Raw genomic sequence first — 19,093 nt, forward strand, 5'->3', positions numbered from 1 at the left:
TGCCTGGAATAATCCTTCATCTTTTCACATTTCCCAGAGCAGTAGCTTCACTGACAATTCAATAATCAGGTAGTTGAGAGTGTTGGTATTGTAATCCATTTTTTATCTAGATCCACCAATAACAAGGAAATATATCAAGGAAATAACTTTAACATTTTGTGTAACATTTGTATTTTAACACAATAAAACCAGAAGACACTTATAACCAACTATAATCTCAGTGATATTTCAGCCTTTCTGGAAACTCTAAAGGTGTAGTGATGGTGGTGGTGATGTCAGTATAGACTCTTCATTCTCCCTATCCCTCTGTCTCTTAGTCTCTTAGTCTTTCTGACTCTGTCTCTTTGTCTCTCTGTCTGTCTCTCTGTCTCTGTCTCTGTCTCTTACACACACACACATACATGCATACACACACACAAAGCCATCTATTTAGCCTTGACTCTCCACATCTTGTTGTCACAACATTTAAAAGGTACTTGGAGAGATTTCACCTATTGTTAACAGTTGTGAGCAGCCTTTCATGTATTCTAATTTTTGTGGTTTTAGATGTTAACACAAACATAAGACAAGCGCCTAAGAATACCCATGTAAATGATCTCTAACTATCCCTAGACTTTATCAAGATCACCACATCAAAAAGCAGCAACTTACATTCTAACTGCTGCTTGTCTTATGCAAATGATTTTCAAGATAAGAAGGTTTTTAAATCAAAAATTTTTTTTTTCTAAAATTGAAATCCAGACTGAGATAGAAAGGAATAACAGAAAGAATAAGAGAGAGGAAGGGAGAGAGAGAGAGGGAGAGAGAGAGAGAGGGAGAGAGAGACTCACAGAGACACACAGAGACAGAGAGAAAGAGACACTCAGATTATCATTCAATCACATAGATGTTAAGAAGCAACAGAGAAAAATTTCTAGTTGTGTGGTTGTGATGGTTAATTTTAATTAGATAAGTAAATCTTAATTGTTAGTAAGATACTATGTCTAGAGAGGGTTAAATGAATAACCAGATAAGCAAGCAGCTTCACCCTCCCTTGCCATCCTTCTCCATGGCTATGGGCTGAACCTTTGCAATCTGTAGACAGAGTGGAAGCCTTACTTCCTCTCGTTGCCGTTTTCCAGGTAGTTAATCACAGCATAGAGAAAAGCTCACCACCACCACCACCCCCATTTTTCTTATAAAGCTTTGGAAACCTAAATGGTTTGTCATGTCCCTGATGTCAATATCTGTGCTCCAATGCTTTCTTTCCTCAGGGGCAAATCAGAGCTGGTCTTCTGCCCAAGGCTCATGTTGAGCCCCTGACTTCAGCTCTTCTAAAGCTGCTCCTGGGGTTTGAATGAATATCTCAAATTTAGAGCATAAAAGATGCTGGATAAATATTTGTGGAATACATAAAAATTATTTAACAGACTACATTAGTGTTTTGCTCCTAAAACATTTCTAACATGATCATAAACGTTCTCAGTGAAAATTTTAAAAAAAGAACAAATAAATAAGAAAAACAATGAAATTAATTATGTTAGTAAATGATATGATATTTATAAATGTTTATGTCCCAGCTTTGTCCTCCCTCTCCTCCTCCCTTTCCTCCTCCTTGTCTTCCCCCTGTTTTGTTTTGTTTTTCATTGAGGAATTTCTGCTCCTGGAACACAGCAGCCTTTGGTTCCCACTGATAATTTAACCCGTAGAAGCTTTTCTGCCTTCCTGATTCAGGACACTTTGTTGGAAGCTCAGTAAAACGTTCTCTATATTTCTCCAAGTATATCAGTGTTACATGGCCAGATTTCTTTTCCTACAGGGGATGCTTATTTATTCAAAAGGAATTGTAAGGACTCACTGAAGTTTTATTCACGAGTGTTTGTGTATGGGCATGCACCACATACAGATGCCACAGAGGCCAGAAGACCGTATCAGATTCCCCTGAAGCTGAGTTGCAGGCAGTTATTAACTACCCAGTGTAGGGATCAGAACTCAGATTCTTTGTAGGAGGAACAAGCGTTTTTAACCTCTGTACCATCTCTCCAGTCCACAGTCATAGTCAACAATTTTAAGTGATCTCTTAACTTCAATTCCAAGAATTACTTGGATACCCAATCTTTTCTTTCTCACCCTCTTTGATTTTTTGTGTTACTTAATTTTTAAATACTCACATACACACACATGTGCATGTATATATGTATCATGTCCTCCCGACAGCAGCTGTCTTTCCTTCTTCTCTTCCCCCTTCTCTTCCCTCTTCTCTTCCCTCTCCCCACCTCCTTTTCCCCCAGATCCACTCCTCTTCCATTTCCTTTCTCTTCAGAAAAGGACAGGCCTGTCAGGATTACCAACCAAACATGGTATATCAAGTTGCAATAAGACTAGACACATCCCTTCATATTGAGGCTGGATGAGGCAACCCTCTAGGAAGAAAAGGGTCCAATCTTTTCAATGTCAAAAGCTGTACTTCATTTTAAAGTTTTAAAGCAAGCAAGCAAACAAACAAACAAGCAAACAAAAAAAGCTACTCCTAATCAGAGTGTGTGTATGTGGTAACTTGTTTTCGAAATGTCTGTCCCTAGCTGTGTCCCTGCTTGCTAAATTTATCACACAACACTTGATGCATGTTTATAGTAAATGCCATAATGGTATGAGTCCAAATACAGCCCCTTAGCCTGTCATACAGCTCCCCAGCCTCAGCCTCAAACAGCCCCCCTTAGATGCCACTCGTCAGCCTTCACTCCCTCAAGCTAAATGGCACAAAGTGGGCCACTCTGTCCACTGAGCGCATGCTGCTTTGTGACACTACACAGCTTATTATATACACAATAGCAGGAGGAGCAAAAGCCCATGACCAAGCCAAAGCAAGCAGGTTTTCATAAAGTTTGTCTTATAAACATCTGATAGTGATTAAAGAAAGGCTTGCACTTGGAAGTCGTTTAATCCCAATTTCTTTGAGGACATTTGGAGACTAACAATATGGATCTGTACCGTTTGGAACCGAGTCACACATGGCTTGAAGTGCCCCTGTGAGAAATGATGCAGAATCTCTTTTAGGACTAAAGTAATTAAGTGCTTTTTAAGCCTTCAACTTACTCTCAGACTTCCAGGTTTGCGGCTTTGAATACGTAACTTCAGCAATATTACCTTGGCTAATGGTATCTTTAACTAAAATTGCTTATTTTATTCTAAAACAAAACAAAAAGAAAAAGAAAAAGAAAAAAAAAAACACCCAAAACCAAAACAGCACTGCTTCAAGCTCCCTCACATGTATTGAATAGCATACACAGTTAAAGCAGGTTTGTGTTAAACTATTTTTCTTGCTCAGATACGACAGACAGAAGCCCACCTAGTGTTACTTAAAGATATAAAGTAGATTTCATTGTAATGTATGAAACAAGTGAGAGGATGGTGTGATAAAAATATGTTAATTGTCAAGAAGGTGAAATATGTCCTAAATGGATCTAACCAAATTGATTTTAATAAATATAAAATTTTAAACCAGAAATAAATCATATTTCTATCATAGTTTGTAAAAAAAAAAGAAAAAAGCAAATAATCTGTCACTATCTTTTACTTGGGAATATATATATATATATATATATATATATATATATATATATACGTATATAATAAACATGTATGTTTAAAATATATATATAATAAACATATGTATGTTCCTTCTTTGTACATATTTTTTATGTTAAAAAGACAATAAGTCTGTAGCAAGATGATCCTAGTTTTGGTTTGTTTTGGTGTGTGTGTTTTGTTGCATGTAGTTTTTCCAGGTGTATCAAAAAGTGCTCATTAAAAATAACTGGACATTTTTTTGTATTAAGGTCAGTGCAGCCTGTGTTCTTGAATTTTCTTTCTTTGTATTTTTGGTTGTTCTTCTTCCTACATTAAGCGCACTAGAGAAAAAAAATGATGCTTCTTTATTTAATATGGGTGCATTAAACTTTTTGGGATTCTAAGTTCTTTCATCAATATGCACAAACACTTTCAAAGCTTGAATAAGATAATGTGGCCTTAAGAAGTGATCCTTCAATTTCTCCCTTTTTTTCTAGAATATAATCTGTAGACAGAGAATGCATGATGCTAGGAACGGAGCACACCAACCAAAGCAATAAGTCAATAAGCCAATAAGTCCTTGCGCTGACCTTACACAAAATGTTTTTCCAAGAAAAATGTCTTAAGTGAGAAAAAAATCTCCTCGTTATTTTTTTTTGTTGTTGTTGTTGTTGCATTTTCTTTAGTAAGAGAAGGGTATTGTTGTGTGCTGTGCATTTTTTTCCTTCTGTTAGCCTTCAGGATCTATTAAACTTAAATTTGTAATTAAAATAATATATATCATTAAAAACAGTGGACAATGTTTTCATGATGGCAAGAGAAGTTAGCAGGACAAATTATAGAAAAGAACACAAAAATCAAAATGCAAATTTAAAAGAAGTAAATGCTAATCAGTTTAGTCAGTAAGAAACATAATTTTCCACATAATTCCACATAATTTTATTGTAAAGCTGCTGTGTCCTGAATGGCTTTCCCACCATGGAACCTTTTGTGCACTCTGCTCCATGTCAGCCGTCCACACTGACACGCATCCTTGATGATACTTAATATTTATGTCATTAGGTGAGCAGTGTTTTCACAATGTCAAGTCCAGACTGGCATCTCACAACTTTAAAGATGTTCCTCTGTTCTCCCTCAAGGCTCTATTCCAGGCAAAGAGATAATTACTCCTTGAGTTCTTGTACATTGAGTTCACTACTACATCTCAGAAAGCATAAAGGAGAACTGTGTTTTGGTGAATCTAGATACACAATAAAGACCCACACAATACTATCTCTTGCTAGTCTTCCGACAGCAAGCTTCAAGTATAGTTTAAAGTTGCATACAACTCTGCTAGGCACAGGACCTGTCTTAGTGAGGTAACCTGGCTTAGGGAGTTACCCCAGAAGAATGAGAACATTCCATTTTTCTAAAAACTTTGAATTTCTGGAGAAGAATCCACTTTCTTGTTTTTTTCCATTACTTGAGTCCAGTGTCAAAATAATATTTTAAAATTTATTGCAGAATGTTTGCTAAATTGAAGAACGCATCTTTCAGATGGGTTCTGAGAAGTTTCTTAAATCTAGATAAGCAATTCAGATTAAGATGAAAATCATACCAGGTTATGGCTACGCTAACAGAGTAAAGAATATCAGCTTTTATCATATAAAAATTACAAACAATTAAAATCCTGTAGATATTTTTTTTATTGTGGGTACATAAAGGGAAGCCTAGGGCATCATTATTTCTGGAAAAACTTCCAAATACATCTCATTTCTCCATGGTCACTGTGCTTTTTTTATTTCAAAATATCAAGAGTTTCTCTGAATTACTAAGCACTCAATGCACTGTCTGGGGTAATGTGCCCTTCATCCTGGGTGGCTCTTCGTATAGTTAGAGACAGCTCCAAATTATCTACTGCAAGCAGTAAACCAACATCAGTCTTTACATGTAGCTCATCTCTAAGTAAATCCTGTTATCTGCTGGAGGAGTGATTCCCAATGTGGAGCATGAAGTCACTGATAACATGTATGGCCTCTGAAATAAAATCTTTTAGTACAAACATATGAAAAAAGAAGTATCCTATTTTCCCAAGGTAGTTATATAGCATATTCTAAGCATCAGCTGTCAGTATCCTAATATTCTTCCAATTGCTTTCTTGGTGTGGGAAGAATAGGAAGTTGGTGGCTTCATTATCCTCCAGCCCACATCATGTTAGTTTTGATTAGATATTTGGATTTTGTTTGTTTTATCTCTCTTTTCTTCTTTGAAACTGGACCTTGCTATATAGTCTAGGCTGGCCTCCAATCAGCATCCTGCCTTATTCTCTGGAGTAGGAGGATTACAAGCGAATGCATCACCATTGCTGGCTAAGATGTTTAAAGTACCACATACCTTCCTCATTATCCCCAAGTTCAAGGTGTATGGCTCTTTAGCTGCCACAGGTTCAGATGCATGACCTGTGGCTAGCGATTCTCTTGTCTAAGTACCCAGTTGTAACAGGTCAGAGCTCTCATTGCTGTTATTATATATTTTTAGCAGCACCTTTAACTCTTGCTTTAAGCTATTTAAAAAATAACTTGCCCTATGGACTGACTAATTGCTATATCTTCAAGGGGCCTTGGAATAAACCTTAGAGATGCAAATTAAAAGTTTAGGACATTTAGAATAAAAACATATTATGTTTCTGCAATTTTGGTTTATGGGAAATGAAAAGACAATCTTGTCAGGAAAAAACCCATAAATTTGTAACCTATGAAGCAAATTAGGATATAATATTATTCTCGAATGTCATTGCTAACATTGACAAGTGAAATGACAGTATGAGAGATAACTGTGGAAGGTTTTTGTTGTTGTTGTTGTTGTTTGTTTCTTTGTTCTGTTTTGTTTTGTTTTTCTCAGTAGTTAGTTTTGGTCAGACAAATTCTGTAAGCCTTGATGTAAGTCCTGAAATAGAGTCACGTAAAACCGGTCCATTTTTGCGTGCCTTCATTGCTATGATCCAAAGAATCAATTCTGTTTTATTATAAGATAATCTGTCTTAAATTGCAGGCCTTGGCTCATATTCCTTCTTTCTTTTTGGAGAAACTTGCTCTATATTTTTTGGGGTTGGTAATTGTATGGGAATATAGATGAACATAGCATCTTTCTATTCTCCAAACATCCCAATGCTGAGTGTGTCGATGCGGTTTGGTACCACTTCTAATTATGGTTTCTTTTTCTTTTTTTTTTTAAATTAGGTATTTTCTTAGTTTACATTTCAAATGCTATCCCAAAAGTCCCCCATATCCTCCCTCCCCCACTCTCCTACCCACCCACTCCCACTTCTTGGCCTTGGTGTTCCCCTGTACTGAGGCATATAAAGTTTGCAAGACCAAGGGGCCTCTCTTTCCAGTGATGGCCAACTAGACCATCTTCTGTTACATATGCAGCTAGAGACACTAGCTCTGGGGTTACTGGTTAGTTCATATTGTTGTTCCACCTATAGGGTTGCAGACCCCTTTAGTTCCTTGGGTACTTTCTCTAGCTCCTCCATTGGGGGCCCTGTGTTCCATCCAATAGCTGACTGTGAGTATCCACTTCTGTGTTTGCCAGGCACCGGCATAGCCTCACAAGAGACAGCTATATCAGGGTCCTTTCAGCAAAATCTTGCTGGCGTATGCAATGGTGTCTGCAAATGGAGGTTGATTATGGGATGTATCTCTGTGTGCGGCAGTCTCTAGATTGTCCATCCTTTCGTCTCAGCTCCAAACTTTGTTTCTGTAATTCCTTCCATGGGTGTTTTGTTCCCAATTCTAAGAAAGTGACCACACTTTGGTCTTCATTCTTCTTGAGTTTCATGTGTTTTGCAACTTGTATCTTGGGTATTCTAAGTTTCTGGGCTAATATTCACTTATCAGTGAGTACATATCATGTGAGTTCCTTTGTGATTGGGTTACCTCACTCAGGATGATACCCTCCGGGTCCATCCATTTGCCTAGGAATTTCATAAATTCATTCTTTTTAATAGCTGAGTAGTACTCCATTGTGTAAATGTACCACATTTTCTGTATCTATTTGTTGGGAGCCGCCCCCACATTCGCCGTCACAAGATGGCGCTGACATCCTGTGTTCTAAGTGGTAAACAAATAATTTGCGCATGTGCCAAGAGTAATTTTCCACTACATGTACTCTGCCTTTACTCGGCCATGGGCTACAGCCAATCAGGGAGTGATGCATCCTAGGCGAAGGATAATTCTCCTTAAAAGGGGACGGGGTTTCCGCCATTCTCTCTCTTACTTGTGCTCTCTTGCTCTGCGCTCTGGCGCGCTGGCGCTCTGGCTCCTAAAGATGTAAGCGGGGGGCTTTCGTTTTTGGGGCTTGGGGCTTGCGCTCCTGGCTCCTGAAGATGTAAGCAATAAAGTTTTGCCGCAGAAGATTCTGGTTTGTTGTGTTCTTCCTGGCCGGTCGTGAGAACGCGTTTAAGAGTTGGTGCTGAAACCCGGGACGAGAAAATCCGGGACGAGAAAATACAAGAAAACTCGGGACGGGAGTTAACCATCACCGGCGCAAGGAAGATCCCTCATTCCGGAACCAGAACTGCGGGTTATGGTAATGAAAGTTCCCGTAAAACAGACTGTTGAGAAGGATTCAACTGCGTGAATTCAGAACTCTTCAGCTGGGGAATGGCGGTAATAAAGTGTTCCCGTAAAACAGACTGTTGAAAAGGATTCAACTGCATAAATTCAGAACTTTTCAGCTGGGGAACAGGGTACCCGTAAGTATAGCTTTACAAGGTAAGTCTGGTCTTGAACTTTCTAACGAAATTCAAGACAGTCTATCAGAAGTAAAGTGGGGAATAGCTTTACAAGGTACGCCTGGCCTTGAACTTTCTAAGAAAAGTCAAGACAGTCTATCAGAAGTAAAGTGGAAAATAGCTTTACAAGGTATGTTTGGCCTTGAACTTTTTCTAGTGTTAGGAGCCCTTTTGTTCTTTTTCACATGTTATCAAGTGATTAAGATAGGGCTAAAAATTCTAGATGAAATTCAGGACAATCTATCAGAAGTAAAGCGGAGAGAGAGAGTAGGAGCAAAGAGAAAATATGGTACACAATATAAGTATACAGGCCTTTCCAAGGGTCTTGAACCCAAGGAAAAGTTTAGGTCAGGTAAGAATACCTGGGGAGAGATTAGAAGGAAGGAAAAGAAAAAAGAAAAGAAAAAAGATCAATTAGCGGAGGTCTCTAGGAGATACTCGTCACAAGATGAGCTCAAAAAGCCAGCTCTTAGTAGCTCTGAAGCAGATGAAGAATTCTCCTCTAAAAAAACAGACTGGGAGGAAGAAGCAGCTCATTACCAGCCAGATAAAGTGCTAGCTAGTCGGTCAAGAAAAAAGCCAAAAGCGGCTGGCGAAAGCCAGCATGCTGTTCAGCCTCCGGGCAGTCGGCTTCAAGGTCCGCCCTATGCGGAGCCCCCGCCCTGCGTAGTGCGTCAGCCCTGCGCAGAGAGACAATGCACAGAGAGACAATGCGCAGAGAGACAATGCGCAGAGAGGCAATGCACAGACTCATTCATTCCCAGAGAGGAACAAAGAAAAATACAACAGGCATTTCCGGTCTTTGAAGGAGCCGAGGGTGGGCGTGTCCATGCTCCGGTAGAATACGTGCAGATTAAAGAACTTGCCGAGTCGGTCCGTAAATACGGAACCAATGCTAATTTTACCTTGGTGCAGTTAGACAGGCTTGCCGGCATGGCACTAACTCCTGCCGACTGGCAAACGATTGTAAAAGCCGCTCTCCCTAGTATGGACAAATATATAAAATGGAGAGCGCTTTGGCATGAGGCTACACAAGCACAGGCCCGAACAAACGCAGCTGCTTTGACTCCAGAGCAGAGAGATTGGACTTTTGACTTGTTAACGGGTCAGGGAGCTTATTCTGCTGATCAGACAAACTACCATTGGGGAGCTTATGCCCAAATTTCCTCCACGGCTATTAGGGCCTGAAAGGCGCTCTCCCGAGCAGGTGAAGCCACTGGGCAATTAACAAAGATCGTCCAGGGACCTCAGGAGTCCTTCTCAGATTTTGTGGCCAAAATGACAGAGGCAGCAGAGCGTATTTTTGGAGACTCAGAGCAAGCCACACCTCTGGTAGAACAGCTCATCTATGAGCAAGCCACAAAGGAGTGCCGAGCGGCCATAGCCCCAAGAAAGAACAAAGGCTTACAAGACTGGCTCAGGGTTTGTCGAGAGCTTGGGGGACCTCTCAGCAATGCAGGTTTAGCGGCTGCCATCCTTCAATCCCAAAACCGCTCCATGGGCAGAAATGATCAGAGGACATGTTTTAACTGCGGAAAGCCTGGGCATCTTAAGAAAGATTGCAGAGCTCCAGATAAACAGGGAGGGACTCTCACTCTTTGCTCTAAGTGTGGCAAGGGTTATCATAGAGCCGACCAGTGTCGCTCTGTGAGGGATATAAAGGGCAGAATCCTTCCCCCACCTGATAGTCAATCAGCTTATGTGCCAAAAAACGGGTCATCGGGCCCTCGGTCCCAGGGCCCTCAAAGATATGGGAACCGGTTTGTCAGGACCCAAGAAGCAGTCAGAGAGGCGACCCAGGAAGACCCACAAGGGTGGACCTGCGTGCCGCCTCCGACTTCCTATTAATGCCTCAAATGAGTATTCAGCCGGTGCCAGTGGAGCCTATACCATCCTTGCCCCCGGGAACCATGGGCCTTATTCTCGGCCGGGGTTCACTCACCTTGAAGGGCTTAGTAGTCCACCCTGGAGTTATGGATTGTCAACATTCCCCTAAAATACAGGTCCTGTGCTCAAGCCCTAAGGGCGTTTTTTCTATTAGTAAAGGAGATAGGATAGCTCAGCTGCTGCTCCTCCCTGATAATACCAGGGAAAAATTTGCAGGACCTGAGAGAAAGAAAATGGGCTCCTCAGAAAATGATTCTGCCTATTTGGTTGTATCTTTGAATGATAGACCTAAGCTCCGCCTTAAGATCAACGGAAAAGAGTTTAAAGGCATCCTTGATACCGGAGCAGATAAAAGTATAATTTCTACACATTGGTGGCCCAAAGCATGGCCCACCACAGAGTCATCTCATTCATTACAGGGCCTAGGTTATCAATCATGTCCCACTATAAGCTCCATTGCCTTGACGTGGGAATCCTCTGAAGGGCAGCAAGAGAAATTCATACCTTATGTGCTCCCACTCCCGGTTAACCTCTGGGGAAGGGATATTATGCAACATTTGGGCCTTATTTTGTCCAATAAAAACGCCCCATCGGGAGGGTATTCAGCTAAAGCAAAAAATATCATGGCAAAGATGGGTTATAAAGAAGGAAAAGGGTTAGGACATCAAGAACAGGGAAAGATAGAGCCCATCTCACCTAATGGAAACCAAGACAGACAGGGTCTGGGTTTTCCTTAGTGGCCATTGGGGCAGCACGACCCATACCATAGAAAACAGGGGATCCAGTGTGGGTTCCTCAATGGCCCCTATCCTCTGAAAAACTGGAAGCTGTGATTCAACTGGTAGAGGAACAATCAAAACTAGGCCATATTGAACCCTCTACCTCACCTTGGAATACTCCAATTTTTGTAATTAAGAAAAAGTCAAGAAAGTGGAGACTGCTCCATGACCTCAGAGCCATTAATGAGCAAATGAACTTATTTGGCCCAGTACAGAGGGGTCTCCCTGTACTTTCCGCCTTACCACGTGGCTGAAATTTAATTATTATAGATATTAAAGATTGTTTCTTTTCTATACCTTTGTGTCCAAGGGATAGGCCCAGATTTGCCTTTACCATCCCCTCTATTAATCACATGGAACCTGATAAGAGGTATCAATGGAAGGTCTTACCACAGGGAATGTCCAATAGTCCTACTATGTGCCAACTTTATGTGCAAGAAGCTCTTTTGCCAGTGAGGGAACAATTCCCCTCTTTAATTTTGCTCCTTTACATGGATGACATCCTCCTGTGCCATAAAAACCTTACCATGCTACAAAAGGCATATCCTTTTCTACTTAAAACTTTAAGTCAGTGGGGTTTACAGATAGCCACAGAAAAAGTCCAAATTTCTGATACAGGACAATTCTTGGGCTCTGTGGTGTCCCCAGATAAGATTGTGCCCCAAAAGGTAGAGATAAGAAGAGATCACCTCCATACCTTAAATGATTTTTCAAAAGCTGTTGGGAGATATTAATTGGCTCAGACCTTTTTTAAAGATTCCTTCCGCTGAGTTAAGGCCTTTGTTTGGTATTTTAGAAGGAGATCCTCATATCTCCTCCCCTAGGGCTCTTACTCTAGCTGCTAACCAGGCCTTACAAAAAGTGGAAAAAGCCTTACAGAATGCACAATTACAACGTATTGAGGATTCGCAGCCTTTCAGTTTGTGTGTCTTTAAGACAGCACAATTGCCAACCGCAGTTTTGTGGCAGAATGGGCCATTGTTGTGGATCCATCCAAACGTATCCCCAGCTAAAATAATAGATTGGTATCCTGATGCAATTGCACAGCTTGCCCTTAAAGGCCTAAAAGCAGCAATCACCCACTTTGGGCAAAGTCCATATCTTTTAATTGTACCTTATACCGCTGCACAGGTTCAAACCTTGGCAGCCACATCTAATGATTGGGCAGTTTTAGTTACCTCCTTTTCAGGACAAATAGATAACCATTATCCAAAACATCCAATTTTACAGTTTGCCCAAAATCAATCTGTTGTGTTTCCACAAATAACAGTAAGAAACCCACTTAAAAATGGGATTGTGGTATATACTGATGGATCAAAAACTGGCATAGGTGCCTATGTGGCTAATGGTAAAGTGGTATCCAAACAATATAATGAAAATTCACCTCAAGTGGTAAAATGTTTAGTGGTTTTAAAAGTTTTAAAAACCTTTTTAGAACCCCTTAATATTGTGTCAGATTCCTGTTATGTGGTTAATACAGTAAATCTTTTAGAAGTGGCTGGAGTGATTAAGCCTTCCAGTAGAGTTGCCAATATTTTTCAGCAGATACAATTAGTTTTGTTATCTAAAAGATTTCCTGTTTATATTACTCATGTTAAAGCCCATTCAGGCCTACCTGGCCCCATGGCTCTGGGAAATGATTTGGCAGATAAGGCCACTAAAGTGGTGGCTGCTTCCCTATCATCACCGGTAGAGGCTGCAAGAAATTTTCATAACAATTTTCATGTGACGGCTGAAACATTACGCAGTCGTTTCTCCTTGACAAGAAAAGAAGCCCGTGACATTGTTACTCAATGTCAAAGCTGCTGTGAGTTCTTGCCAGTTCCTCATGTGGGAATTAACCCACGCGGTATTCGACCTCTACAGGTCTGGCAAATGGATGTTACACATGTTTCTTCCTTTGGAAAACTTCAATATCTCCATGTGTCCATTGACACATGTTCTGGCATCATGTTTGCTTCTCCGTTAACCGGAGTAAAGGCCTCACATGTGATTCAACATTGTCTTGAGACATGGAGTGCTTGGGGAAAACCCAAACTCCTTAAGACTGATAATGGACCAGCTTATACATCTCAAAAATTCCAGCAGTTCTGCCGTCAGATGGACGTGACCCACCTGACTGAACTTCCATACAACCCTCAAGGACAGGGTATTGTTGAGCGTGCGCATCGCACCCTCAAAGCCTATCTTATAAAACAGAAGAGGGGAATTGAGGAGACTCTACCCCGAGTACCAAGAGTGTCTGTGTCTATGGCACTCTTTACACTCAATTTTTTAAATATTGATGTTCATGGCCATACTGCGGCTGAACGTCATTGTTCAGAGCCAGATAGGCCCAATGAGATGGTTAAATGGAAAAATGTCCTTGATAATAAATGGTATGGCCCGGATCCTATTTTGATAAGATCCAGGGGAGCGGTTTGTGTTTTCCCACAGAATGAAGACAACCCATTTTGGATACCAGAAAGACTCACCCGAAAAATCCAGACTGACCAAGGGAATACTGATGTCCCTCGTCTTGGTGATGTCCAGGGCGTCAATAATAAAGAGAGAGCAGCGTTGGGGGATAATGTCGACATTTCCACTCCCAATGACGGTGATGTATAATGCTCAAGTATTCCCCTGCTTTTTTACCACTAACTAGGAACTGGGTTTGGCCTTGATTCAGACAGCCTTGGCTCTGTCTGGACAGGTCCAGATGACTGACACCATTAACACTTTGTCAGCCTCAGTGACTACAGTCATAGATAAACAGGCCTCAGCTAATGTCAAGATACAGGGTGGTCTCATGCTGGTTAATCAACTCATAGATCTTGTCCAGATACAACTAGATGTATTATGGTAAATAACTCAGCTGGGATGTGAACAAAAGTTTCCGGGATTGTCCATTACTTCCATTCAGTATGAGAAATTTACTAGGGCAGCTAATTTGTCAAAAAGTCTTTTTCAGTATATGTTACAGAATTGGACGGCTGAATTTGAACAGATCCTTCGGGAATTGAGACTTCAGGTCAACTCCACGCGCTTGGACCTGTCCCTGACCAAAGGATTACCCAATTAGATCTCCTCAGCATTTCCCTTCTTTAAAGAATGGGTGGGATTGATATTATTTAGAGATACACTTTGCTGTGGATTAGTGTTGCTTCTTTGGTTGGTCTGTAAGCTTAAGGCCCAAACTAGGAGAGACAAGGTGGTTATTGCCCAGGCACTTGCAGCTCTAGAACATGGTGCTTCCCCTGATATATCTATGCTTAGGCAATAGGTCGCTGGCCACTCAGCTCTTGCATCCCACGAGGCTAGACTCATTGCACGGGATAGAGTGAGTGTGCTTCAGCAGCCCGAGAGAGTTGCACGGCTAAGCACTGCAGTAGAAGGGCTCTGCGGCATATATGAGCCTATTCTAGGGAGACATGTCATCTTTCAAGAAGGTTGAGTGTCCAAGTGTCCTTCTCTCCAGGCAAAACGACACGGGAGCAGGTCAGGGTTGCTCTGGGTAAAAGCCTGTGAGCCTAAGAGCTAATCCTGTACATGGCTCCTTTACCTGCACACTGGGGATTTGACCTCTATCTCCACTCTCATTAATATGGGTGGCCTATTGCTCTTATTAAAAGGAAAGGGGGAGATGTTGGGAGCCGCCCCCACATTCGCCGTCACAAGATGGCGCTGACATCCTGTGTTCTAAGTGGTAAACAAATAATCTGCGCATGTGCCAAGAGTAATTTTCCACTACATGTACTCTGCCTTTACTCGGCCATGGGCTACAGCCAATCAGGGAGTGATGCGTCCTAGGCGAAGGATAATTCTCCTTAAAAGGGGACGGGGTTTCCGCCATTCTCTCTCTTACTTGCGCTCTCTTGCTCTGCACTCTGGCGCGCTGGCGCTCTGGCTCCTAAAGATGTAAGCGGGGGGCTTTCGTTTTTGGGGCTTGGGGCTTGCGCTCCTGGCTCCTGAAGATGTAAGCAATAAAGTTTTGCCGCAGAAGATTCTGGTTTGTTGTGTTCTTCCTGGCCGGTCGTGAGAACGCGTTTAAGATCTATTCCTCTGTTGAGGGGCATCTGGGTTCTTTCCAGCTTCTGACTATTATAAATAAGGCTGCTATGAACACAGTTAATTATGGTTTCTTATACATTAATTCTCTTGGTCAAAAATCAAGACTTCCCTGAAACTTAGTTACTGAGAAACTTATTACCTCTTTGATTGTAGAAAATAGATATATTCATGGACAGATAAGAATTTTAGACCTTATTTTCATAAAGGTCATATTCAGGCAGACAGAAAAAAACCAAGTGTTTGTATGTTCAGTATATGTATGTGTGTTGTGGTGGTTATCATATGTGAAATATGAACTAAAAATAATAATAAGATAATGATAATCTAGAAGTATTAGGTGAGGCCATCCAAGATTCATCAGTAAAGCAACAAAAGGATAGGGCAACCTTAGATTTATTGTCTTCTCATCAGGTCCTATGAACCACAAGTTCTTATGTCGCTACATTTTCTCTTGTAGGATTAGCTCCAGTGGACTTGTGAGCTGCCTATATCTTACCAGTTTATTGGTTCTCCACTTCAGGGCTAGGACTTCGTGATGAAGAGGTATAGTTGTGACTAGCTGTTAATCAGCAATGTCCAGATATTCGTTTTGTTTGTTTGTTTGTTTGTTTGTTCTTTTTCTTTTCTTTTTTTTTTTTTTTTTTGGTTTTTCGAGACAGGGTTTCTCTGTGTAGTCCTGGCTGTCCTGGAACTCACTCTGTAGACCAGGCTGGCCTCGAACTCAGAAATCCACCTGCCTCTGCCTCCTGAGTGCTGGGATTAAAGGCGTGCGCCACCACCACCTTTACCTAGGCTTCGTGGCTTATTTCTAAGCTATATTATACAACAGAAATGGTGGTTTGTACAAATAATATGTACAAATAAGTGATGCCATGGATTACATCTTGCTTTTCTTGGATCACATGGTCTAGAGGAAGCTAACTCCCAAATTCTATAGATCTATGTTTGTCAAGAAACTTGAATCTCATGTCTGTCAATAGCTTTGCTGCATAATCAAATGACTAACCCACAAATATCATCACTACAAGCTCATGAAATGTCCCAATCTACATTCATGTGGATGTTTCTAGATTTCTGGTACTCACAAATTATGTAATACACCATAGCTTTGTTGTTTTAAAATGCTAGTATTTGGAAATACCCTGTTGCATTATATTGTGATTGAGAGACTACCATGCTGTGAGAACCCTCTTATTAGAGTGAATGTGTATTAAAATCAGTTGCAAAATAAATGCACTGGGCTCAATCCTGTTCTATATCTATATGTTCCTGATCTATAGAATTCTCACAGAGTTCATAGTGAACCTGTGGCTATTCTAATACTGACATGCTTAAAAGGATAGGCAAATTCAGTAGCTGATTGAGACCTTATGTCAATTCCTCTATCTTTGGAATAATAATAATTACAAATGACCACTTACCCTGTAAGATAGTAATAAGTAAGAATAACCTCAGATGGAATGATAGATAAGTGCCATACAAACATGTGAACAAACAAACAAACAACCACAACAAATGAAAGATGACAGTATTGCCCTTAAAAGGCCAGGTGAATCATGGGAGATAATAATCTACTTCTGAGAAGTTATATATTTAGGCTACTCAGCCTACATTTCTCAGGGATCTATGTAGAAGATAGAGCAGAAAGAATATAAGAAACAGAAGTGGCTTGTGATTTCAAGGCAATGATGTTTACAGGTACAAAGTAGATGCAAATACGGACTGGTTATGACAACATGCACAAGGCCAACACAAGCTCACGTCAGTCAAAATCCCAGCATAAAGTGGGGAAGACAGGCTGCCCTAGCTGAAGAAGTTATTGGTATTTGATTGTTGCTGGAAGAGGGAGAGCCAGTTTTCCTCAATAGAATCACATCTGGTATATCAACTGCACTCTAGAGCAGGCCTCATACAAAATTAATTTGAGAGGAGTTGATGGAGGGAATGTATATGATCTATATATAATATGAAAATTTCAAATAATAAGTTCATTATTTAAGAAAATATCTTAGTTGGAGAAATTCTCTACCTAAATGTTGACTATTAAAGGATATTAGAATTTTCACCTTTGTTTCTTGAGAATCATGAGAGCTGGCCTTTATTTTTAAAAGCAAATAAAAAGGAAATATTGGGAATGAACAGATGTTCATCCACCTCATGGAGCTGTCTTAGAATCTCCCACAAGTAGGCCTTCTGTTTCTATGACTACACCATGAAAAAATATCCATCCTACCAATTCCAGAAACCTTTACTCAGAGATCACAAATTTCAAAAGTAGCATTGATTACTCAGTAATACTATGGCTACAACCATATTGTCACAATATCTCAAAACATTCATTGCTAAGAATATTTGTGATTTATCATCTATTAGCCTCCTACCTTGAAGAAGTCAAGGAAGTAAGGACAGATTCTGCTGCAAGAGTTACAACCACTTTGACATAACATTCTATTGACTGTTTAGCACAACAAGGCTATCATTTGTCAAAATTGTTCTCATTTTCTGGCTTTAATACATATTCACTATAAACACAGAATAAATTCATATATTATGGCATGCTAGAGGCTGAAGGTAGGTGCTTTTTTCTATTATTTTACTTCCACAATCTGACAAACAATTCTCTGATTTCACAATTGGCCAAGATATATTTAATATTTTTTATGAAAACATTTGTCTCAGTGGAGTAATTTGTCAGTCAGGATGCTGAGAGAATTTTTCTTTTAAAATAGAGAGTGAGGTTGAAATTTCAAAATCTCTAATAGAAAAGACTTTGCTTATTGCATGGTAGACTCATATGGTTCTTGATAAGGAGTTTGCTTTAACAGTGGGTGTTAGGGTCCATTTCAACCCTTATGATGTGGCCTTCCAGAGAATATTCAGAGTAGTCATAGCATGTACTGAAAGAACAGAAGAAGAAGGCATCAGGAATTGGGTTGTCCAAGTTTACTTATAGAACCAATACTTCTGGAAAATAAAACATGCAATTCTTTTGCTTAAAAATTGGGTTTTCAAATCGAGGCTGTTTCCTTGGTGACATATGACAGGGCATCAGGAGCAACCAGAGCTGCCTGAGTGTGATATCTATTATTTAAATGTTTGGAGGTAAAAATTTCAGTAAAGCAAACACACCAAATACAAATATGATAGGAACTGGAATACTAAAATATCCTGCCTGAGGGCAGCTGCCCTGGGCTTGACCTGGTGAACCAGCCAGGGGCACGAATATGTGTATTTCTTGACTGTTTGTCTTAATTCATTGAAATACAAGAGATGATGTCCTAGGGAGAGAGCAACTTGGTATGGATGTTGAGCAAAGATGCCCTGTGATCATTAGGTTTGATTTAAAGATTGTTAATATCCTAGATGAGATTAGATTAGAGAGAAATCTCCCCAAGGACTAGTTAATCACTTTGTAGTGTGGTCATTCTACTATTGCTTTATACCTTATACTTTGTTACCCACCGCTTCACCCTTCCCCCCATGCGTGTCAATTTATGCATAGAACACTGATGGAGAAGTTGATTTTGTTGTCCCCTTTGGCTGCCCTTTATTTTTTTCTGTCTAGTAGCTGAGTTTCTGATTTGCTCTGTGAATTTAAACACACATTATTAAAATTTCTTATTTTATTTTATAGTGTTTGAATCCTTAATTTAAAGCCTTCTTCTAGGTTTCTTATTTTCTAAAATAACAAGACCCGCCAGCTTCGTTTTTGTGTTGTTCTGCAACGTTGCCCTGGGCTTAGGATCTTTCTGCTCACTTGTCTTTTCCTTCTTGTGCCGTTTGTGGATGGATAAGTGTCTCTGAAAGGCCTGTATGATAAAAGCATTGTCACGAGCATAGAGCTCTTCTGTGAGGTTGTGGAACTGTTAGGAGATGATGTTCAGAGGGTCGATGGAGGAAATTGCATTATCAGAAGTGGACCTTTGAGGAGATATTGGGACTGGACCTTCCTCTTTCCTTTCTGGTCACCAGGAAATGGGTAGCATTGTCCTCTTCTGTATTAACAAACTTGTTTCTCATTACAGGCCTTGAGGGTTGAAATATTTGAATGTGT

The 19,093-nt window shown here is 40.3% G+C and overlaps 1 long non-coding RNA gene across 3 annotated transcripts in view; it reads left to right on the forward strand.

Annotated features, from left to right (window-relative positions):
* The window catches only part of Gm33576, a 43,627-nt gene that overhangs the window by 15,970 nt on the left and 8,564 nt on the right, over nucleotides 1–19,093 (forward strand). The window contains exon 2 of one of the 3 annotated variants that reach the window (XR_377297.1): nucleotides 15,497–15,582. The exons of the other annotated variants lie outside the window; for them this stretch is intronic. This is a non-coding gene — a long non-coding RNA (predicted gene, 33576). The remainder of the gene's footprint in view (nucleotides 1–15,496; nucleotides 15,583–19,093) is intronic. 3 annotated transcript variants of the gene reach the window in all.

Source organism: Mus musculus, chromosome 6, assembly GCF_000001635.26.
Source record: "Mus musculus strain C57BL/6J chromosome 6, GRCm38.p6 C57BL/6J".
NCBI lineage: Eukaryota > Metazoa > Chordata > Mammalia > Rodentia > Muridae > Mus > Mus musculus.